The 25285-nt window shown below is 39.2% G+C and overlaps 1 pseudogene; it reads left to right on the top strand.

Moving 5' to 3' along the window:
- The first annotated feature begins 8383 nt into the window (after window positions 1–8383).
- LOC100661061 (estradiol 17 beta-dehydrogenase 5-like) lies at window positions 8384–22539 on the top strand (annotated as a pseudogene).
- Window positions 22540–25285: the final 2746 nt, after the last annotated feature.

The raw sequence follows: 25285 nt of genomic DNA, 5'->3' as shown, positions 1-25285 counted from the left end.
ACTCATGGCAACCCTATAGGACAGAGTAGAACTTCCCCATGGAGTTTCCAAGGAGTGCCTGGAGGATTCAAACTCCCCACCCTTCGGTTAGCAGCCGTAGCACTTAACCACTACGCCGCCAGGGTTTCCGCTCGGTTTACCTCGCATTTCCCAAATTCATAGTAATTTCAGTTGACTCCAGTTTTTTGTTTTCTTTCGTGAATAATAGAGAACAATAGAAATTATAAAAAATATTTTTCTTCACTTTCAGCTAGTTATTTTATGATATATTTCTAAAAGTTACATAACTGGGTGAAATGTATAAACGACTCTAGGACCCTGGTCGCATACTGCAAAACGAAGTCCAAAAACCGTTAATCATTTTTCCTCCAAAAAGCACCATGCCAAACTGCCTATTTTATTGAAGCCTTGACAAGACTGAATATTTTTATTTTAGAGCGAAGAAAGAGGAAAGAAAAATAACTTTACTGATAGACAAAGTAAAGTGATAATCTTCCTTCTAATTTTTACTTTTGATTCTTTATTGACGGTTGGATTTTCTGAAAAACTCTGGTAAGTCATGTGTGTCTGTAGGTGTGTGTATGTGGTATAAAATGTCTGTTTCAAATGGTCAAGAAGGGGCTTCATTAGGAGCAAAAAGCAGAAGAGAATTAGTACCTGGAGGTTTCTAATCTACCAAATGGTCAATACTTATTAAGTAAATACCTTCTAATAATTTAGGATAATGTGTGGTAGATTCTGAAGAGTAATTTAACTAACCCAAGAGTGCCAGGCAATATATGGTACACCTGGACTAAGCTGAGTTTTCCTCACACATCTCTCACTGCAGGAAAACTCATCCTAAAAGAAAATATAACTTATTTTTAAAGGAAAAATTACCACATTTCAAGGGCAGGCCTTTAATACTTGGTCCTTGTTAATGTACCTTAGATTTGAAGCAAATAAATAGAGTTGGTCCGCCCACATAAGAGGGAGCAAAGTGGGCGAATCACTAGATTGGGAGCCAGATAATCTGCATTTCAAATTTGTCTTTCAGACTACTTAGCAGTGTGACAAAGGACTTGGGACTGAACTTTTACGTCTCACTTTTCTCATCTATAATATGGAAGGAAATATCCAAGAGATATTATAAGGAACAGGTGACAGGACTTGTCTACTTAGTAGTGCAAAGGAGAATGAAGGAGAGGGAAGGTTCAAGGACAGCCCTGTGGCTTCAGACTTGTAACATGCTCGTGCTGGGACATGTAAGGAAAGAGCATGGCTGGAGGCCGTCAGAGGGCAGTAAGGACTGAGTATCTAGTTCTTGGTGATTAGATTGAGAAACAGATTCTGAAAAACTTGAAAAAAATTAAAATATTTTGCTTCATTTTTTTTTTTTTTTGTCCTTTATCAAATGCACTTTAAAAATCTCTCTCCACGTTTCAGCAGGCAAACCAATCATTTTAAATTTCATTATTATTACTTCACTAATTGAATTGGCCTTGGTTTTCAGGGCAGACACCTACTTTACTTTTCCCTTAAGTCTACAGTTAATTTCTTATGTATGAATCTTATGTATGAATTTTAGATGACACATTTTATTCCTAATATTTAGCCTTGGCAGTGAGTTTGGTTTTTGTTTGGTTTTTTTTGTTTTTTTAATCCAAATAGAGTGGCTGTGTAGAAAAGAATTAAAATAGTAGACTACTGTCCTTAGAAGGAGCCCTGGTGGCCCAACAGTTAAGCACTCAACTGCTAAATGGAAGGTTGGCAGTTAGAAACTACCTGGAAACTGCCCACAAGGAAGTCCTGGTGATCTGCTCCCATAAACATTACAGCCAACAATACTCACAGAATAAATTTTTTTTAAGGATCAGCACAAATCTGGTTCCTATAGAGGCAGAGGTTAAAGATGTCCCAAATGTCCAACTTTTCCAAGCTGCTTTACCCCTCCATCAACTCTAACATCAACTATTCCCTCTCCCTTCCATCTTTCAGCTCCCTAATTCACTGCAACATCTCATAGAACTCACAAATCATATAAAGGAAATGGTTCATGCAGTTGTGGAGGCTGGGAAGTCCCAAATTCGTGGGTCAAGTATACGCTTCTCTCGACCCACGCGGCTATAGGGGCTGACAACCCAGAATGGCAGTTCAGACCACAGGCTGCCTGCCCAAAGGCTGTGGAAGCTGGCAAATCAGGTCACATGATAGACCATCAGCCCCAGGGTCTGTGGAGGCCAGCGACGAATCAGCAGGTCAGACAGCAAGTCTCTGGCTTGAGTTCCAAGAACCAGAGGTCAACTGATCACAAACCAGAGGCAGGGATCCAGATGCAGAAAGAGTGAGCCCCACTAGGACACACCCATATATCTTAGATGCAGGCCACACCCCAGGGAAGGGCATAACTTGAGTAAGGGTAGGACTTGAGCCATGCCCTTCTGCAAGACTGGGATCCAAGACACACCCTTTATCAATCCTGCCTAATCAACATGTAGAGGTCAGGACCACAACACATAAAATGGAGGACAACCATACAATACTGGAAATTATGGCCTAGCCAAGTTGACACGTAACCAAAACTATCACAGGTTCCATGTACCTGTATATACAAATAATTACATAGTCTGACTCAATCATGAGTCACAAAACCATGGCTAGAAGGGCCATGTTAATTCATTATACTGCAAATACCGTATGGGGCAGTTCTACTCTATCACATGAGATCATCATGAATCGGAATTGAATTGCCTCCATGACACCCAACAACAACAACACTGTCCTCAGAAATGTCTGTTTGCCTGGATAGCCCTGATTGGAGTTCAGAAATTGGATTTCCGGAGGGATGTCATCATTCCCTACCTGACAATGGTGGTTGTGTCTAATCTGTTTATATAAACAATGAGGTTTATGCTAAATATCTGCTCTCATTCTGGGAAGGTAATTATGTGACCAGCCCCCAGTAAAAAGCTAGGGCGCTGACTTTCTAATGAGCTTGGTTTGTAGTCCACATTCCCTATGTGCTGTCAAAATTTCATGCTGGATGAATTAAGCCTACTCTGTGTGACTCTGCTGGAAACTCTTGGAAACTGGTATATGGTTTGCTCTGTACCTCGCCCCATACACCTTGTCCCTTTGCTGATTTTGCTGTATGTCACTTCACTGAATAAATCATACCCATGAAACAACCAGATGCTGGGAACTGTAAGTCATCTAGCCAATCCCCTGAACGTAAGGGTGGCCTTGAGGACTTCAAATGCCTGTAAAAAACTAGCCAGTTTTCTGAGAACTGAAGGGATTCCTGGTTTGCCCGATTTTCATTACTAAAACTGAAAAAGTCCCAGGAAAACAGGTGTGTCACCTTACATGCTGAGCTAACATTAGACATAAAGGAATGGTTCATTCTGGTGTAGGGCAGTGCTTGTGGCACAAACTACTTCTCAGTCAAGTAGATCCCTCAATACTATCTTTTGTTTCTCCTTAAGTGCCTAAGAGTAAAGCTGAGGAGGCAACCAAATTAGCTATTGATGCTGGGTTTCATCATATTGATTCAGCTTGTCTGTACAAAAATGAAGAGAAAGTTGAGCAAGCTATCCAAAGCAAGATTGCTGACGGCATTGTGAAGAGAGAAGACATATTCTACGCTTCAAAGGTGCTGCATATATGGTGTGTGCGTATTTCTGCAGTAGATTGGGTGTGGAAATGAGTTATATGATTGGTTGAGCCCTTTGGTGAGTTATGCTTGTTTGTATAACTTTTATTCACATATATTCATGTACTGAATCTAGTAACAAAAGAAGAGAGAGAGGATGGCTTTTTTAACCATTGCTATGCTCAAATTTTATGACTTTATTTTGTTTTCTAAGCCTCAACCCAAAGTACTGTGATTTTGCATGGATGATAGAATCACACAGATCTATGTTCAGATTATGGCTATTCTTATTATCGATGTGATTTGGTAAAATTTCTTAACATTCTGGATCTCAAGTTTCACCTCTGTCGATACAGAGAACCATACTAGAGAGCTATTTGGGTATTAACAAGATGCATCTAACATCTTTTCAGTTGTGTCTAGTACATGTTAATATGTTCAAAACCTTTTTTCTTTCAGTTATCGACACAAAAGAGATACTAATTGTTCCCTCATAGGTTGAATTGAGGATAGAATTAGATGAAATTTGTGAAATTGCTTTGTATACTCTACTAAACATAATTCAGATGATGTGCATACTTGTTACTTGATAACGGTTTTTAATCTCCAGTCATTTCCTTCTACTGTTCAGTAGATGTATTGACGATATATTCAAATTAATAATAGCATTTATGTGAGTAGTTCAGATAAAAGGGAAATCCAAGAAGAAAGGGAGTTTTTGCCCCTGTGGTCATTACATTCTCAACCAGTAGAAAAGTATCTAAATGTTAGGAGAAGCAAACCAAAAAATTTCTAGGAGTTGAGCACTAAAGTCCATGCTAAGTGGGTAGAGGCCACCTCCTTCTATTACCTGTAATGGGGCCCTCCTAGCACAACTATTTTTCGGTGTTCCCTACTCTAAAACAATACAGGAATTCCCCTGGTTAAGAACTTCTGACTAAGAGACAACTCCTATGTGCCCCTCAATGTTATACAAATTTGCCCTCACTCTGGAAAGATTGAACCAACCCCTTCTCACAACAAAGTATTCATCACAATCACCTTCACTTCCTGCGCATACACCATAGGGTTTCCAAGTAGCACTTTCCTGGTCACACGGGGTAGGGCCATCCTCCACAAAACAAACGCACACAATCCAAAGACCACTGGCTCAGTAAGCCAGTAAAGCTACTCGTGGAGGGTCGAAGGAGGAAAATTTTCTATCTGGTCTTGAAGGATACAGGAAACAGGAAGATACGTTTAAAGTTATTTTGACACAATCACTTTTAATATCATGTGTTTCCAAGATCAGTGCGTGCACCACCTCAAATTTTAGAAAACATAGATATTTGGACCATCAAGTACAGTCCTAACTCTAGCATAAACCACCCTGGAAATGAGAGTAAGATGTGTAACTTCCATGGACTTTCTCACAGGCTTTGGGGGCCTGAAATTAAAGTTTTCGAAAAATCTTTTGTTTAGTAAATGTCATATCTGGGACATCTATTACCATAAACTAGGTAGCAGAATCATCTGTGTAACATAATTTCATTAGTAAGTTTAACAGAACAACATACTATGTTAATTGGATGACTATCAATACCTTACTCTCCCTCTAGAGTCCTGCATCTGGGAAATACATCTGTTCACCTGCCGTGTCAGGAGATGAGAGAGATCTTCCTCTTAGATTTCCTCAAAGCCCTGGCTACCTGCCTATTGCCTGACTTACAATTCGGTGCTGTGTGATGAACTACTGTATGTTTACCATTTCACCACCTACTTCTAGAATTTAGCTGAAGATATTCTGACAGATTTGCTATATTCTGTCTATTACATAGGCTTAGAATTATGATATTCACCTATTAATAAAAAATTTTTATCAAACAGCTACTGTGGAGGAGGTGAAACATAGTGAAACAAAAGTACCTCTTCTCACAGATCTTGTATCTAAGCAAGAGGAGACAAGAAAAAAGGTACCTATAAAAAGATAAAAAAGTAAAATGGTTACTATGTAATTTGTCAGATGGTAATAAGTCTGTGGAGAAAAATAACCCTTTCAAGACTCTATTATTTTCTGCTTTAAATTTTTTGTTGATACCATGTGTTTTTAGTAGTGGAATGTATGCTGGGTCACTGGGTTATGTTTAAATTTTTGGTTGGTGTTGGGGCACAGCCTCAGCAAGGAAAGACCTGCACTGTGCATCCTGGCAGATAATCCAGAAAACCGACACGTAGCCCTTTCCAGATTCACGCATTTATTCAGGGAAACTTACTTACACCAGCAAGCAGCTGCTCTCCACTGGCGGGAGGCTGGAGTATTTTCCACACCGAGCCAAAGAGGCAGAGAAATTTAAAGAGCGACAAAAACAAAGGATGCATGCAGCTGTTTTCCTAGGACCCAGGGGTTGAGCATAATCAAGCTCGAGCGAGGGCGGCTTCTTCTCACCGGCCCAAGGCTAATGGGAGTTGTTATGCTGGGATCCAAGCCCGAAAGTTGTTCTAAGACCCGGGCCAATTCTCATTGGCTTGGAGCCCGTGGGACCTTTTCTAGGACCATGGCCAGGGGCCTGCCTTGACCATAGTGCGGCCATGATGAAATCTTGTCTCCCTACACTCCACTCTGGTTTTATTGGGGCCCTCACAATCTACGCGCCCCTCTTCCTGATAGTCCCTCGAGCCCAGAGTTGAGCTTGCAATTCCAACCCACAGATGCAATAAATGAGACAGCAACAGCATACACTGCGAACTATGAGGCCAAGAATGGTTATAAACACATATCGCCAAGTAGTGGGCAAAGAGGTGAGCCACTGTGAAAAGAGGTCTATCTGTAGGCGATTGATTTCAGTGATGTAGGTTTGTAGCTGTTTGAGAGCAGAGGTGATATTCTTAGTATGATGAGGGATGCAGACACAACATTCTGTATAAATGAGGGCACTGTGCAGCAGTGAGAATATCTAATACCGTCCTATTTCATAATACTACTTTTCTCATTTGCAAAGTTTCTTGGTTTAAAAGGGTTAACACATAATGGGTATTATTTAAAGCTCGAACAGTATGTTTGGCTAATGCCTCTACTTGCCATTCTATATCTATAGAAGCTGCAGCTGGTGAAAAAATGGATAAGGGATAAAACCACCACACAGCAGGCCGCATGCGGGTCCAGTGTGCTTTAACCGTTTCCCAGTTAGATGGATGGCTAGGAAAAAGGTGTTTATAAATAGTCCCAGGCAGATAGGGGCGGCCCCAGATACAGAGGCCAGTCCAGTTGTGGGGTAAATATGGCCACCCGTGGGGTCTGCATACCCACAACCAGCCACCTGCGACGGGGAAAGCACCTGGTTTGGTATTGTCCTGCTTTCTCAGCCAAGTGGAATTGGTGATATTTCAAACTTGTTGACGTTGTTCTGGGAGGAGTCGACCCATGTGCTTGGTGCCACCTATTCTTTCTAGGCAATAGGGAGCAGGTTGTGAGAAGATAACAGCTACTGGTACCATCCACCCTAGGCCATCCCATACAGTGTCTGCAATAGGTCAGGACTTATTTACTTGTTCTCATATAAGAGGGTACAAAACTTTAGTGAGGGTGTCAGTATAAGTCATAAAGGTCATACTGCCGTTGCACGGGGGCTTCCCAGGGAAAGGGGTAGTGGATTTCCCGGTGTGGTTTCGCCACTGATCCAAACTCCTCCATGCTGTACAGTTAGCTGGTTGTATTTTCCATGGCAGGCCTGCAGCAGACGACGTAGGCAGCTCTCTGCAAACCCAGCAATCACTACGGTTGTGAACAGCGGCAATCTCAGTAGCCCACGCTGCAAAGAGGTTCCCTGCCACCCTATTGGCGAAAAGAGAGAGAGGTATAGGCACCAACATAGGCAAATCGGCACCCTTAGGCAGTATGCAGGCGTTAGTGGTGGAAGCACTCAATATTACTCCTGGTAGGAGTTTTTGTCCTGGCTTGCAATACCGTACCCTTTGGCCCACAGGTCCTTCCTGGTTAGGTTGTCTCACATAGTCTAAGGGAGGGGTAACAATAGACCACAGACTCATGAAAACACTGCCTTCTAGTATAGTCTTGTCAGTAGGATTTACTACCTTTAACACCTTGGGTGGGGTTGGATGCAATCAAGGGGTGAGTTGTAAATTACACTGCTCCCTGCAGCCCCAAGGTCTGGAGATACCAAACCATCGGGGAGGTATCTGTCATTCCCAGTGTAACTATAGGGTACTGGCTCCAGGTGGGATGGCTTGAGGTGAGGAAATAAGGAGATTATTGTGGCTTCCCACATAGGGAAGAGAGCCCCAGGTATGGGTCTTCTGATGATTGTAATTGCACTTGCATGGATCATTGAGGCCCTTGAGTTAGAAGGGTATAGGCACTTGGCCTACATAATCAAGCATAATCAAACTGGAGCAAGTGCAGCTTCTTCTCATGGGCTCAAGGCTGATGGGAGTTGTTATTCTGGGATCCAAGCCTGAGAGTTGTTCTAAGACCCAGGCCAATTCTCATCAGCTTGGAGCCAGTGGGAGCTTTTCTAGGACCACGGCCAAGGGCCTGTCTTGACCATAGCGTGGCCATGATGAAATCTTGTCTCCCTAGAGTTGGCAATTTAGATTTTTAAGAAATATTGTATGAAAATACATGATTTGTGGGAACCTATCTAGCCCACCAGTCTTGGGTAGCAAGCTTTATTGCTGGGCGCCTTCCATCTGTGTACATGGGGCACCTCTGGTTTTGTCTAATACCCAAGCTATTTTGCCTCAATGAATGTCTCTTTTACCTTTCTTGTTACACTAGTCCCCACTGGAGGAAAGCAAATACACTGGAAAAAGTATAAAGAATTCAAGAGACATAAAAAGTGGGCGGGTTACCATCTGTTCCAGGAGTCATGAAAGGGATAAAGAAGTTATGGTAAAAAGGGTATGGAGTGTTATGGAAGAAGTGGATGAGTGGGGGTATTTGTGTAAATAAAGTCTAAGGGAAAGCTTAATTGATATGGAGACATTTGAGCCAGATCTGTAGACAAGAGTGAGACATTAAATATTTGGGGAAGAGTATCTGGGCAGAGGTGACAGCAAATGAAAGTCCATTAGGAGGTAGGGTGCTTTTGTATCCAAAAACACCAAGGACTTTCATAAAGCTGAAAGAGAAAAGAGTGGGAGGAGATAAGCTCAAATGGCAAATGGCAGGTCTTACAGGAATCACTTTGACTCAATGTGAGCTTACAAGGCTTTAGAGGAGTTTTATCTGATTTTCTTTTTTTCGAGGATCACTCTATATTTGCAGACACTTACCACATTTGGTATTTAAAATTAATTAAAGATAAATTTAAAATTCAGTTCCTCATCACATGTCAATTGCTAAGTAGCTACTTGTGGTTAGTGGCTACATTATTGGACAGCGTAGATACGCACTGTTTCTATCATCACTATTTGTCAGCTCTGTTGGAAATCATGTGTCTAAATGCTGTATGGATAGTTGCCTGGAGGGGTTAAGAGTAGAACCAGGGAGATCAGATAGGAGGTTCATGACATAACTCAGGTGAGAAATGATGGTATTGTGGGATAGAAGATGCGAAGGTGATAAGAAGTAGTAGGACTCTGGATCAATTCTGAGATCAGGGATGAAAGAATGTTTTGATGGAGGACATAGGACAAATAGAAGTACCAGCTTGAACCTGAGGTCCTTACCCTGAAAAAATTGCTGGTGGCTGTCGGCCTTCACTGAGACAAAGGCTGCAGGAGAAACAGGTTGGGAGGGAGGCCGGAGGCTCAGTTTTGGACCTGTTTGGTTTGAGATGCCTAATCAGACATCTAAATACAGATGATAAGAAGCTGTTGAATCTAAGAGTCTATGAATATGCAGGTCTTGTAGTACATCTGGAAACCCTGGTGGTGTAGTGGTTAAGTGCTACAGCTGCTAACCAAAGGGTTGGCAGTTCGAATCCACCAGGCTCTCCTTGGAAACTCTACGGGGGAGTTCTACTCTGTCCTATAGGGTCGCTATGGGTCGGAATCGACTCGATGGCACTGGGTTTGGTTTTTTTTGGTTTGGTAGTACAGCTAGGATAGAGAAATCATTTGGGAGACCTAGGCACACAGATGGTATTTAAAATCATGCATAATAATAGATCACTTGGGAGTGAGAGGAGATAAGAGAAGCAACGAGGTCTGAGGACCGAGACATGGAACCTTTCAGTATTAGAGGTCAGGGAAATGATGAGGCTTTCACAAGTGGAACAGCCTGGGAAGTAAGAGGAGACTCAAGAGAAGTGTCTCAAGGAAAAAGTAATCAACTGTGTCCTAGGCTACTGACAGGTCAAAGGGAGTATCCATCATTGGAGTTAGCAATTCATGACCTTGGCATTGGGTGTTTTGTTGGATTGGCAGGGAGGGAAGCCTTGCTGAAATATGACAGAGAAAGAGAAAATACAGGAACAATGAGTACAGGCCACTCTTTGTCTTGATGTGCCATATTCTCTCCTATTTTCCTAAATATGAAGCACATTCTATTTTTGTTGTCTACCATCTCTTTCCAAGTTTTCTGTATTACTTTTGCTCTTCATAACAATCAATGTCAGTAATTTCATGATCATTTTTTGAATGCTGTTCCTTATCATGGCTCTCTCATTTATTCTTGTTCTATGGCAAAAATCACACAAATTATTCTTCACAACCCCTTCTTCCTCCAAGCCCTGGAAAACTATAAGAATGCAGGATTGGCCAAGTCCATCAGCATGTCCAACTTTAACCACAGGCAGCTGGAGATGATCCTGACCAAGTCAGGGCTAAAATACAAGCCTGTCTGCAACCAGATGACCCTCTTCCACCCAACACAGCTGCTTCTGCTTTCTGCTCTTCACACTTTTTTCTGTGGTCATGCCTGCTGTCCTCCCTTCCTATTCATCTTATCTTTGTAAACCAGAAGATTCTAGAAAGCAGTACCTCTAATAGTGCATTGATAGAATCAGAAAGGTGTTAAGGGTTTGTGTGGGGTCCGGGTGTCTGAATCTTTCCTCTTGTTCTCTGTTTTCAGGGGTTCTTGACCAAGGAAGAATTAATATGCTAACGATAACCATAGACTATTAAAGTCTTCCAAGTTAAAGGGATGAGGTTACAGGTTTATGACGGTGATAAAGGTGGAAGAAATCAACTCTAAAGAACGTTTAGCAATAAGATGGGGCAGAGCTAGCTAGCGACGGACTAAATCTTAGCCTTGTTCTTCATTTCCACCATCAAATTAGTTACTTAAACATATCTGTTTTGCTGAACACTTTCAAAGTTGTAGACATGACACTTGCCCCCTACATACCTATCTTTGTTACTTAGTGCTGCTGTGATAGAAATACCACAAGTGGGTGGCTTTAAAGAAGAGAAATTTATTTTCTCATAGTTCAGGAGGCTAGAAGTTCAAATTCAGGTCATGACTTTAGGGTGAGGTCCTTCCTTGTCTATTTCAGCTTCTAGTAGCTGCCTGTTATTTTTGGTGTTCCTCTGTCTCTGTTGTCTGCTTTCCTCTTCTGCCTTTCAGTGTCTGTTTATATTCTGGTCTGTTTATAACTCAGAAATTATTAAAATGTAGATTCTCATTCAGTATAGCTGGGGTGGAAACACAAATTCTCAACAGGTGGTCAAACCTGAATGAACTGGGTTTGAAGCCCTGCTGTAAATTAGAAGTTAGATCTGAAGGCTTTCTTATGCTGGATTTCAGCACTTGGTTAAGCTAGTTTTAGTAAGATCTCTTCTTTGTAATCATGTTTTCCCTTTTGCAATTAGCTAACAAAACGTTGGTTGATAGTTTGGCAAAGAAAAATCATGTTCCCCAACATTACACCTAATGGTTTGGAATCATTGATGATTTTTGCCTAAATCAATTATATTGACCTGATTTGTAAATAACAATTTTATATTTTTTCATTCTTTTTATACTTTTCTTACCTCACATTTTTCTGTGAAAAAAGAGTATTCCCTATCAACACAGGATAAACTACAATTATTTCCTATAATATGGAATAAATCTAAGTCTTTCCCTTTAATTATCAATATTCAGAGAAAGAAATCACTGTAACAATCACCTTCAATAGGGACAAATTTTTTGCTCTCTTTCTCTCCCTCTCTCTCTCTCATCCATGTGGACTTAAGAGATTTTTATTTATTCAATGTGTTAGAAATTATTTTAGTAATATTCCTTTTGATGCTCAAATCTTTCCACCAAACTTTATCCTTTCAACATGTGTTCATAAGTCTTTGAGTGCTTTCATGATTTCTGGCACAATTTGATGTCCAAAGCTAAAATAGTTATTTCCCTGTCCTAGATCCAGAATTTTTAGATCCAGAATTACCCTTCTCTCCTTGTGGCAGGCAATGGTGTTTAGTAGCCAAGAACTGGGCAATAGAGATACTTCTATGGAATATCATGTTTTTGACTCTTTCAGTGAGCAAAGATAGAAAAATTATTTTTTCAGTTATTAGTTCATGTTGGTATTTCTAGTTCAAATACAACTTTGCAAACTTTTTGTTCAGCTTCTTTGAGTTTTATCCTTTCCCTTACATTTTTATATCACGTTTTCATATAATACAACACATTTCTGCCTTGGCATTCTACAGGTGGAACCTCACCCTTATCTCAACCAGAGCAAACTGCTGGATTTCTACAAGTCGAAAGGTGTCGTTCTGGTTGCCTATTGCACTCTGGGATCTTTCCGAGCTAAAAGATGGTAATGAGGACAATGGAGAGTTTATCTAAAATAGCATTATTGACCACGGCATCATCTAGCCTGAGACCAAAAGAACTAGATGGTGCCTGGCTACCACTACTGATCGTTCTGCCAGGGACACAATAGAAGGCCATGGGTAGAAAAGGGGAAAAATGTAGAACATAACTCAAATTCCCAAAAATGTCCAGACTTATTGGACCAATAGAGACTAAAGGAACCCCTGACACTATTGCTCTAAGATACCCTTTAACTTGAAACTAAAGCCATTCCCAGTGGTCACCTTTCATCCAAATAATAAATTGGATTATAAAATAAACAATATCACCTGTGAATACTGTGCTCCCTTGAATAATCAACTATATGAGATCCAACGGCCCACATTTACCCTAAAACAAAGATGAGAAGCTACGGAGGGGCAGGGAAGCGAGATTAATGGAAACAACAAAAAGAATGGAAATGAGTTGACACATTATAAAAAAGGTAACCAATGTCATGGAACAAGCTGTGTAGAAATTGTTAAAGGGGAACCTAATTTCTTATGTAAAATTTCACTTAAAACAATACTTAAAATATAAAATACCATTATTAAGAAACATTTTTTTTTCATACCATACTCTTCCTGGTGTTAACTCTCAACTTGCTGGGTAAATGGGGGAAAGAAACTTCAGGGATACTTCTTTAGAATCCCATTGTCCAACCCAATGCTTTTAGATTATATGTCTCGTTATATATATATTCAAAATTCAATGTCTGTATTAAAATCTATACATAAGACAAAAACAGGCAAAAAACAAGCTCAAGTCATGATTTTGACACGTATTAACTGATTAACACAGATCAACTAACACCCTCTATAAATTTCAGTTGTCTTGTTCTAAAGTGAGGAAAAATAATAAAATCCAGGTGTATGGGGATAGAAAAAAATTACCATCTGAAAACATTTTGGAAACTTCTGCACAAATATTACACACTATAATCAAGGATGAAAATGAAGAGTTCTCATCTGCAGCCTACTCAATTTCCACCATTATCACAGAAAAATTAAAATAAAAATTGTCCAAGTCTTCCCATTTCTTTTCCTCCTTGCATACTTGGTGCAATACCCAGAGAAGAAAAATAACCACCAAGAAGTAAAAGGAAGTCCAAGGACCCAGAACCATTGTCCTCAAACTCAAGACAGCATCAGAATGACTGGGAGGGCTTTTAAAAACACAGAATGCTGAGCCCTCATCAGCTCTGATTCAATACATCTGGGTAAAGCCCTAGAATTTGCATTTTTAACAAGTTCCCAGGTGATGCTGGTCCAGAGACCATACTTGGAGAACCATTAATCAAGTGGGGACCACCTTAGTCAGTTTTAGAAGCCTCCTGACAAAGTGAAAACTCAGCCTCTGGTGTTTGGGATTTCTGTGTTTCTTTCCAGGGTGGACCAGAGCTTCCATGTGCTCTTGGATTATCCAGTTCTTCATTCCCTGGCAAAAAATACAAGTGAATCCCAGCCATGATTGCCCTTCACTACCAGCTACAGCATGGAGTCATGGTTCTGGCCAAGAGTTACAATGAGAAGAGGATCAAAGAGAACATGCAGGTGATGGGCAGGGCTGTGTGGTGTCGTGGCACCTAAGTTAGAACCTTCACAGGTGTTCTTCTTTGTAAGGCTCAAGACACCTTACAGCCCTGTTGATTTCCCTCGCATTTCCCATGCACATATGCCTTATGTGTATTCACTAGGATTTTTCTCCTTCATGTACAACAGGAGAGGCAGCATGGCTGCATGGAAAAAAGACTGGGCAGAAATCAGAGATTTGCACTCTAGCCTTCAGTGCAATTTACTCTGTAACCCTGTGAAACAGGCATATAATTTTGTTCAATTTATAAAAGAGATAATTAAATCAGGTGATTTTTCAGTCTCTAAAACTTTAGGACTCTTTTGCCAGGAACTAGTTAAAGGCTGTGAATTACTCTGTCCCCATATGTGCCCACCTTAACCAGACACAATGGATGATTGCTATCTAATCTGCTGGGTCTCTGAACTGTGAAGACCAAGGTCCTGATGACAATCTCTTCCTCCCTGACTGCCTACAGAAAAAGACACCATTCCTGGAGCAACGTAAAATGTTATTATCTAGTTTATGTATTTTTTTTTAATTTATATCACATAGAAGATATAGAATGAAAAGTCTCTTCCTAATGTGTTCCTCAGTCCCCAGTTGCCCAATCTTCTTCTTCATACCAATCTCTGTTGGCCTTCTTCTTTACAACTTCCAAGATATTCCCTATATATAAAAGTATATATGCTGTTGTTGCTGTCATTGTGTACCGTTGAGTCAATTCCGACTCATAGCAACCCTATAGGACAGAGTAGAACTGCCCCATAGAGTTTCCAAGGAGCAGCTGGTGGATTTGAACTGCTGACCTTTTGGTTAGCAGCCTGAGCTCTTAACCACTGTGCCACCAGGGCTCCAAAAGTATATATGCTCTTTAAAAACTACTGCAAACCACACAAATGAGTATAACATTAGTTTTAGAAAATGTTGATTTCAGAGACACGTGTTTTAACTTTGATCTAAGAAGATACGGTTTTGATGTCAAGCATGTGATGTCAGCATGAGAATTGTGTCAACTGAGCTAGCTTGCTTGCCACAGCTTTCTAAAATGTGCAATGTATCACAAACATAGGAGTGTATAAAATGATACCCATAGCTAAAATTAGATCGCTGGTCACACAGGTTAAGAGCTCAGCTACTAAGCAAAAGGACCACAGTTGAAAATTCAACAGCCACTCCTTGGAAACCCTATGGGGAAGTTCTACTCTGTCCTTTAGGGTTGCTATGAGTCAGAATTGACACCATGGCAACAGGTTTGGTTTGGGTTATAGCTAAAATTATAAAAGCTGAACACCTGAAGATCATTCACATTATAAAATTGCACATTACACCTCTCCGAAGCTCACTGATCATATCTCCCTCTGCTGGGGGTATCCATTCTTCTAACTCTTGTAATAATCAACTGTTCCTTTGACTCTTTCTATAGCTTTGCTACCTAAGGGTATATCACTTAATATCCTTTTTAATCTGCTTGCTTTTAAACTTTATGTAAGTAGAATACACTGTATTTCTCAGTAACTTGCTAAAGTTATGTTTACGAGATTCATCCATGTGATGCATGTAGCTGTAGTTTGTTCATTTTTACTTCTGCATAATCTTGTATCTCATGAACATGTGATAATTTATTTATCCAAATACTGTTAGGAGTATTTGTGTTGTTTCATTGTTTGTCTGCTTGTTTGTATTTGCCATTTGAGTAATGCTGTTAGAAACATTCTTGTATGTGTGTGCTGGTGGACACATAGCAAAGTATCCATAGGATATATTCCTAGATTTAGGAATGAAATTGATCAGTAATAGGATATGAGCAGGTTCACATTTATTAAGTAATATCAAATTTTTTCCAAAGTGATTTTACCTGCTTATATTCCTATGAGTCACATAGAAGATTTCTGCTTGCTCCACATTCTAGCCAGCAGTTGACATTATTAGCCTTTCACCTTCTTGCCAATCTGGAGGATTTGTGATAACCTCTCATTCTGACTTTACTTTCATTGCCCTGATTATTAATGTAGTTGAATTCGTATATATTTATTCACCCAGTTTCCTCTTTTCCAAAGTGCCTGTTAAGTCCTTTGGCTCATGTTTATTAGGTTGTCTTTTTTTTTTTCTTATAGGAGATAATTATTGCATCCCCCCCCACCCAAAAAAAACCAGATCCGTTGCCATCAAGTCAATTCCGACTCATAAAGACCCAATAGGACAGAGCAGAACTACCCCATAGAATTTCCAAGGAGCAGCTAGTGGATTCAAACTGCAGACCTTTGGATTAACAGCCGAGCTTGTAACCACTGAGCCATGAGGGCCCCCCACTAGCTATAGCTGTACAGTAATAAAACACTACAATACAAAATTTAGGCTGAGTCGAGCTAAGCAGTTCTCCTGTTCTTGATCGGGTCCTCTTGTGTGTTTTCAGTCAAGACCAGGGACGAGGCAGCTCTGCCTCTAGAGCCCAGTGGGCTGACATTAGGTGTGCCTCATCTCTCCTCCACATAGTTTTCATCCTTTAACTGATTACCCAGGTTCCACCACGTGATGGTAGCAAGTTTCCGAGAGAATAAGTGGATACATGCAAAGCCGTTTCGAGTCTGGGCTCAGAACTGGCACACCAATACTTCTGACAAAGTCTATTAGCCAAAACAAGTCACAAGCCCAGGCCAGAGTCAATGGGTGGGGAAAGAGACACCACCTTTTAAGGTAGGAACTGCATAATTGTTGCAAAGGGTGTGGATATAGGAAGATGTGAAGAACTGAGAGGTATTTTTATAATCAATATACCACATTTATATATTCTGAATATTAATCTTCTTTCAGACTCAGATATATTTGTAAAATGTTTCTAATTTGTGCCTCCTTTTTTCATTCTCATTAGGGCATATTTTCATGAACAAAAGATCTTACTCTTAAGGTAGTCAAGTTCATCATGCCTTTCCTTTTCAGTAGATGATTGTTGTGTCCTTTATTCTCCTATATTGTCTTGGAAATGTTATAGTTTTTCCATCCAAATTTGGGTCTATTTTTCACTTGGAATTGATTTTTTAGTGCTATGTGAGATACGAATACAAATGTACATATATTTTCTCAAATAGATGTTCAGATGTCCAAGAACAAATTATTTAAAAGTTCATATTTGCCCAGATACTTTCACTGTCATCTCTTATCATATATCAAATGTCCCTAAGTCTGTTTCTGGCCTACTTACCATTCCATACTGTCTTAATTAAAACAGAAAACAAATCTTGCTGTCACGAATGGTAAAATTTTTGCCTTACTCCTTCTCCTTCTTTAAGAATGTTTTGCCTCCTCTTGATCATTTGTTCTTCTACAAAAGTTTAGAATCACCTTATCAAGTTAAATATAAAAAAATAAATGGTTACATAACATTGTACTGAAGCTGTAATCCATTAAGGAATAACTAACATCTTTACATTGTTGACATTCCTAATCCCTAATGGTTTTTTTTTAACCCCTAATCATGATATGAATTTCCAATGATCTTGATATCTTTAACATATTTTTAAATCTCATTAAAATATTTTAAATTAAAAAAATTATTTTAATTTTTTAAATTTTTATCTCATTTTATTTAATTTTCTCCATAAAAACATTTACATATTTGTTAGATTTATTCACAGATAACTAATAATTTTGATACTTTTGATAAATTTTTCATAATTTTTTATTTAGAACTTTTAGAAATGTACAGAAAAGTTGAAAGAATGGTACAATGAACACCTGTTACCTTAATTCATCAATTGTTAAAATATGAACACATTTGCATGTTCTTTCTGTATCTATTTATCTGTCTATCCAGTCTACCATGATCTCTGAGTATTACCATGGATTTATGGAGTTATTTGATTCAGTATTTTATCGATTACCAACATTCCTTTTGATGCTTAAATTGTCCCAAATTTAGCCCATGGGAGCCTCTTTAAGTCAGTTCCTGAGTTCTTTAAACATGATCCCAATAGCATTTGGACATTCCCTTGCTTACACTATGTTTTTTAATTTTTTTTTCATATTCTAAGTGTTCATATATGGAAGTAGGAATCCAACCACATTGATTAGACTTACTACAATATATTACATACTTTAAATATTTATCTCTAAATTTCTCTGGATCTTGTACATGCATATCTCAATCATCTTTGAATAACAACACATTTGTTTCTACTCCAGCTTCCTTTTTTTAAAATAATTTTTATTGTGCCTTAAGTGAAAGTTTACAAATCAAGTCAGTCTCTCACACAAAAGTCCGTATACACCTTGCTACACACTCCCAATCACTCTCCCCCTAATGAAACAGCCTGCTCTCTCCCTCCACTCTCTCTTTTCGTGTCCTTTTCGCCAGCTTCTAACCCCCTCCACCCTCTCATCTCCCCTCCAGGTAGGAGATGCCAACATAGTCTCAAGTTCCAGCTTCTTTTAAGATACTTCCTTTGTTTGCAGTGTTATGCAGTTTCAATAAATTATATTTAGTAATGGTTAATTTTTTCTTTGCCATGCATTCATTAACTTCTTAAATATTTCGATTGGTATTTTTAATAACTTTTGGAACATCTCAGTTATTTTAAATGTTCCCTCTGCACCATTCAGTTTCTCCCCTCTGTTTGGAACTCTGATTAGACATGCTAGAATTTTACAATCTATCCTCTATGTCTCTCAACTTCTTTTATTTTCCCATCCATTAGTGTCTTTTTATGGCATTCCGGACAAATTCTTCAGATCTATATTCCAGTTGACTTACCCCCTCTTCAGCTGTGTCTAATATACTATTAAAACTGTCCTTTATGTTTTTAATATCAAATTTTAATAAAAATTCTGAATAATTTAATAATTTTCTTAGTCATATAGTTTCTTATTTGTATGCATATTTTTAAATATAGCAACACATTTCTTTTACAGTCTATGAATGCCCATAGTAATAATCCCAGCAGATTTTTGTCATCTTTTATACCTGTAAATTCTCATTTATGGTGACTTATTTCCATACCTGTTTAACTAGTTTAATCTGTGACCTTCTCATTTTCTTTTTATTTGTGGAGCTGTTTGACACCATATATGAAGATATGATTCTCCAGAGAAGATTTCTGTCAGGATCCTGGAGACACCACCAGTTCAGAATCACTGTAGATTAATTTCAAAACTTAAGAATCTTGGGACTGCTCAGACAGTATGCATTTAGGGTAAAAACCTGCACAAGGGATGACTTGCAAATGCAGATCTCAGCAGTGATTTCCACCCCACCTCAGCTTAATGCTAATATTTGAAGCAGTCAATTTGCCTTCCAGTCCTCTGGCATAATTCATGCTTACATGTAGAATATACATTTCAGAATGTACACTTTATGGTTGAGGGTTGCCTATTAAATTTCCAACTTTGAGAACACTCCAGGCTTTTTCTCTTCTTCTTTGAACCTTGTCAGTCAATCTGTTAAAACAAAATAAAAACAAAACCCAGTCATGAGGTTTGGCAAATGGTTCCAGGGTAGGGAGACTACCAGTCTTGACTTGCCTGGAATGGTTTCAGTGTATGCCTGTCCTTAGAACACCAGTGTCACATCTGATTTAGAGCTCTCTTTTCAGTCTCAAAAATGTTGGTTAACTTTTTAATCATGAGAAAATAATGATTAATTTAAAACAAATGACATTTTTATAACATTGAGTCTTCCTATATAAGAACTAGATATTTATTCAATCTCAACTTTTTTTATATATATTCCATAATAGTAGCTATGAGTCGGAATCAACTTTACAGCAATGGTTTGGTCTTTTTTGTTGTTGTTGTTGTAGTTTTTGGAATAGAATTTTAAAATCTTCTTCAGAAATAGCGAATATTTTCCTGTTAAATTTACTTGTAGGCGATATATCTCGTTGTTACTAATACAAATGGAATCTTCTCTTCTTAAATGAGTAATTTCTTTTATAAGGATCAGCACAAAGCTGTTTCCTATGAAGCAAAGGTTAAAGATGTCCCAAATGTTTAATTTTTTCAAGCTGCTCTACCACTCTGTCATCTCTAACAACTACTCCCTCTTGCCTCAGTACACTCCCTCCTGTCTTTGGGTTCCCTAATTTCTTGCAACGTCTCACAGAACACACAGGCCATATAAAGGAAATGGCTTACGAGGTTCTGGAGGCTGCCAAGTCCCAAACTGGTGGGTCAGGTGTAGACTTCTCCCTGGCCCTCAGTCTCTGCCCAAAGGCATTTAGCTTTCTCCATCTGTGGTCCAGGAAGCCCACTACACCATCTCTTGCAGGCCTCTGCTGCTGGTTTCTGCTGCAGATTTCTCCTTCTTTGGTGGCAGTGGGCTATCTCCTTTACTCTCGAATTAGCTTTCTTTTAAGGCAAAACTGACCAATTCCCTTGGTAGGCCATAACTACCCTATCACACAGTCACGTGGGTGGGAGTTTTAAGACCATGGCAATAAAGGCCACACACAAAAGTAATTAATCAACCACACTTCTATTTTAGTTTTTAACTGGTGTTTGTTAGTATTTGGATAATTCACTGATTTTTGTTCATTGATTTTTGTACTCTGCCATATTCGTTATACTGATGATTCACTTGAATTTTCCAAGATTAGAAATTATATAATCTAAAAATAATTTAAATTTTTGTCTCTCTCTCTCTTAATAGGTTTTTGAATTCCAGTTGACTTCAAAGGACCTGAAAGTCCTAGATGGCCTAAACCAAAATGTTCGCTATATTACTACTCAAATGTAAGTGACTTTGGTAAAGGTATTTGGTTCAATTTATTTTCAGATGGGGAAAGTAGGAGTGAATTATCCAAATACTAAGTAGGAGTGTTCTTAAATTTTACCTCACTAGTTTTTTTTTTACTAGGAAGACGGTGACCAGTTTAGAAAGGGATGACACAGGAGCTTACCTGAAACTCTCAGACAAGGTTCACCCCAAAGCCCTGTTCACTGAATCAGCAAAAAGGTGAGAGGGACCCAGCGTCAGCTGGGACTTTCACACACATACTTCTCTGCTCTTCTCACTCTGTATAAGTTCCACAGCAAACCAACATCACTGGTAAATTTACATCTTCCATGTAGGTCTCTCATCTCTACAACAAACTAATGGACATATACTTTGAATATTGGAGATGTCACTTAATGAAATGTTTCCAAAATTGCTTTTGCCACCTTCTTCTTCAAAACCTGCTCAATTCCTCAAACCTGCCCTATCAAAGGCATCTCCAGCAACCCTCTAGTCAAAGCCAGAGATTTCCATCACCTCCACTAGATCTTGGAAATTTTAGGCCTTAATAGTTTTGAAATCTCTGCCCTCCTTTTCATCCCACATTTGTTCAGGACCCAAGAACTACACTTGCCTCCTGAAAGAACAGCCTTTGTGAGGTGTATAAGAACCCATGGTTTTGATGTCCTGAAATATGGAGCTCTCAATGCAAAGGATGAAGAAGGTTAAGAGAAGAGAGATTAAAATCAAGAAAAGAGTGTGGAGACAAAACCCCAATGTTGGAGACCATTTTTAGCCAACAAAAGATCTTTACTTCATGGTCTAAGGTTCTAGGACTGAGAAAGACCATTAATTATAAATGAAGAAAAGGCAGGAAGTATATTCCTTCTACTATGAGGATTCTAACTCATACTAGAAATAATGTAATCATGTGTGAAAAGGGATTAGCACAATGACACATGGTTACCCACCTGACCCATTGCCATCGAGTCGATTCCAACTCATAGCAACCCTATAGGACACAGTAGAACTGCCCCATAGGGTTTCCAAGGAGCACCTGGTGGATTTGAACTGCCAACCTTTTGGTTAACAGCCATAGCTCTTAACCACTATGTCACCAGGGTTTGGGTAGGTATATTATTATTATTGGTAATATTTTTGTTAGTACAGAGAAAATTAGGAGGAAAACAGGGAAATGATACAAAGAGAAAGAGAGAGTGGGAAGCAATCAGTAGTTCCTATACTAATTAAATATTTTAATTATAATTAATCATTTTCTATCACTTTGTACTTTGTGTATAGGGATCTCCTATATAGTAGGTTCCTTGGAGATGCGACTATGTCTTATAAATGCCATTGTATCTGTTTCTGAATAAAGCAATAAAATGGCATGTGGTAAGCAGAAGTTAGTAAAAAATTAATGAATTAGTCAAGTGAAATAGCTATCAACAACCTGTATCACCTAATAATATTTATTAGTGCTGAGAATGAGACTGGACTTATCCCTGTTGAAAACAAGGCAGAATCAGTTTTTGCTTTCACTGAGAATTCAAATGAAAACACACAGGATATCTCTTTACTTTACTGACAGATCTGGCTAAGGAAAGGGAATATATTTGTACATTAGGAACTGCATGTCTCTGTATGTTAAGGACCATGCATGAAAATATAATTTTAATTAATTATTATCCTCTAAAAACATTTATTATAAAGTCATGTCTATGCAAGTAAGAAAGGCAGAATTTACAAGCATCCAGGAAATAAAATTTTTAGCTTTCTTGTAAGCTTCATAGAAACTTGTACTATCCGAGAAATAGTCCTTCAATCCACATTATATTTTATCTTTCTCATTTCAGTATCACTGACCACCCTTCTTTTGCATTTTCGGAGAAGTATTAATAAGCAGCGTTTGTCATGACTTCTACCAGAAGCCACTGTTTGTGGATAGGCTGTAGGAAAAGTCTCAGATGCTGGTGATGAGAGACAGCACCTCTAGTTTAATCCATGCTGCTTAGCAACTCACACTCAGCTAGAGTCATGTCCATAGCTCAGCAAGGAAAGGCACTAAATTTTTGTCACCTCATGAAAAGAATGAAGATTTTTTTCCCTTAAAGGTTCTTATCTACTCTGGTCTCTGTTACTTCTATACTTTATTTCCTTGTCTCATTCAGACCAAAAACTCTGATTTGTCTAAAAATTTGGTAGCAGTGGAAGGAATTAATAACAATTTTATAGACATTCCTGGGATGGGACTGAGGGAGGAGTTTTCAGTCTCTGGAAAACAGTAACTGGAGGGTTTTAATCAGTTAGTGTTTCCTTAGCCCTTTGAGGTCCAGAAAAACACTTAGGAAAGTGAGGCACATATTGAAAAGATGACCAAAACACAAGGGTTTCCACTGCTCAGAAATCCAGGACATCAGGAATGAGAGATAACTGTAGCAAGACTGGACAGGGAGGTTGGACGGGAACCAGCCAGCTTGGATGGGCAGAACTCAGGTCTGCAGGGAACTTTAGGGGAAAGGAGGAAAGCACATTCTCTACCTGGGAAATATTAGCAAACGCTATTTTTATAATTATGTCTTGCACATAAAAGGAAACCTTCCACATTGATTACCAAAGAGCCTGAGCTGAGGGTCAGGTCTAGAGCATATGTGTGTCTAGGTCATAGGATGACCTTGCTGGGCTATGCTGGGTCAGGAAATCAAAGATGAAATTGACAGATCCAATTTCACTGAACATTTAACACCATATTTCTTAAATGGCCTTTGCTATTATTGTTGTATGCTGTCAAGTTGATTCTGACTCATAGCTACCCTATAGAAGAGAGCAGAACTGCCTCACAGGGTTTCTTAGGCTCCAATCTTTATGAAAGCGGACTACTACATCTTTCTTCCACAGAGCAGCTGGTGGGTTCAAACCACCAACCTCTCAGTTAGCAGCCAAGCACTTAACCACTGTGTGACCAGGGATCCTTCAAATTACCTTAGGTTGTAAGGAATATTATTAATTTTATATGCTTTATAAACGTTCTCTTAAATGTTTGAAACACAATATAAGGTAGACTTACAAATACAAAACGTAAGATATTCCTAAAGACTGGCAGTTCAAACCCACTCAATGCTGCCTCTGAAGAAAGGCCTAGTGATCTACTTCTGAAAGGTCAGAGCCATGAAAATCCTATAGAGAAGTTCTACTCTACACACGTGGGACTGCAAACATGAGTCTGAATCAACTTCATGGCAGCTGGTTTGGTTTTGGTAAAGATGGCAAGGACAAAGGCCTTAAGATGTGAGTTACCCCATGCATTTGAGAAGCCCAGAAAGCAGTTCAGACTGGCCGAGGCAGAGATAGTACAAGGGAGCATCATAAAAGATGAAATAAAAGAACACATAGGGATAGTGCTCAGGTAAGAATTAACTTTACCCAAAGAGACGTTAAACCCTTGGCTGCTAACTAAAACATTGGCAGTTTGAACCCTCCCAGCAGCTCCTTAGGACGTTAGGCAAAACCTGAGATAAAGACACATGACAGCATCGCCCAGATGCGAAGCCAGGTAAAGACTTCAAAAAAGTAAAATAAAGCCACAAAATTGATTAAAGGGAACCACAGATATAAAGATATAAACAAAAACAACTTCAAAACAAGGGGGAGAATGAATGCCACAGCTATAGAACTTCCAAATGGAGAGGAGTCAAGGCAATCTCAAGATATAACAGGCTGTTTTAAATTTAGGAGGATAAATATAAATTTCAGGGTAACCACAAAGAAAAGTAATAAATCTATTCACCAAAACAAAGAAGAAAACCAAAAAGAAAAATAAACACAAAAACAACAATAATGAATGAAAGGAAAAGAAAATCCATATACAAAAAGAACTCATCACAGAAAGAAAAAAAAATTAAGATCATCAAAGAAACTGTAACAAAATTGCAGCAGTAAATCCATGCCTATCAATAATCACAATGAATATAAATGGATTAAATACACCAGTCAAGAGGCAGACAGTGGCCAAATGGATTTTTAAAAAGATGACCTATCAATATGCTGTCTACAAGAGACACATCTGAGACATAAAGACATAAACAAGTTAAAAATCAAAGGATGGGGGATGGGGTAAGATGGTGAAATGAGCAGTCACCCCCAGATGGGGTGTTGGAGAGTCAGGTGAGTCCAGAAACAGGGGAAAGGGGAGTCAGGGGTCACCACAGAAGCTGGGAGAGCCTACCCACCAGCATATGGAGCACTCACTCATTGCTGCCATTTTTGGATGTGGTGGGACAACACCCAGAGCAAAAAACACAGAACAGGAGCTAAACTAAGGAAGCCGTAGCTCGATTTCTAAGGCTTCGCAAATTGGCTGTGGAAGTTCATGGGCTGTGTGCTTGGGAGAGGCCAAAAGGAGACTGTGGCACTGTCAGACAGTGCTGTTGAATCTTGCCACCCCAGATGGACAGCACTGGGACCAGGTGACATTGAAAAGTCACTGGGACAAGGGAGATACTTCAGACGGACAACACAGAGGGAAACGACACAGGAGAACACCATAAGAGAGCCTGAGCAGGGGCACCCATGAGGGAAAGACATAGAGTGTCCCCCACTTTCATCATCAGAAAGCCAAACACCAGGTTTATGTCAGTGTCTGTGG

Source organism: Loxodonta africana, chromosome 4 (assembly GCF_030014295.1).
Source record: "Loxodonta africana isolate mLoxAfr1 chromosome 4, mLoxAfr1.hap2, whole genome shotgun sequence".
Taxonomy (NCBI): Eukaryota; Metazoa; Chordata; class Mammalia; order Proboscidea; family Elephantidae; genus Loxodonta; species Loxodonta africana.
The sequence above is the reverse complement of the archived record's forward strand: the minus strand, read 5'-3'. Positions and strand labels throughout refer to the sequence as shown.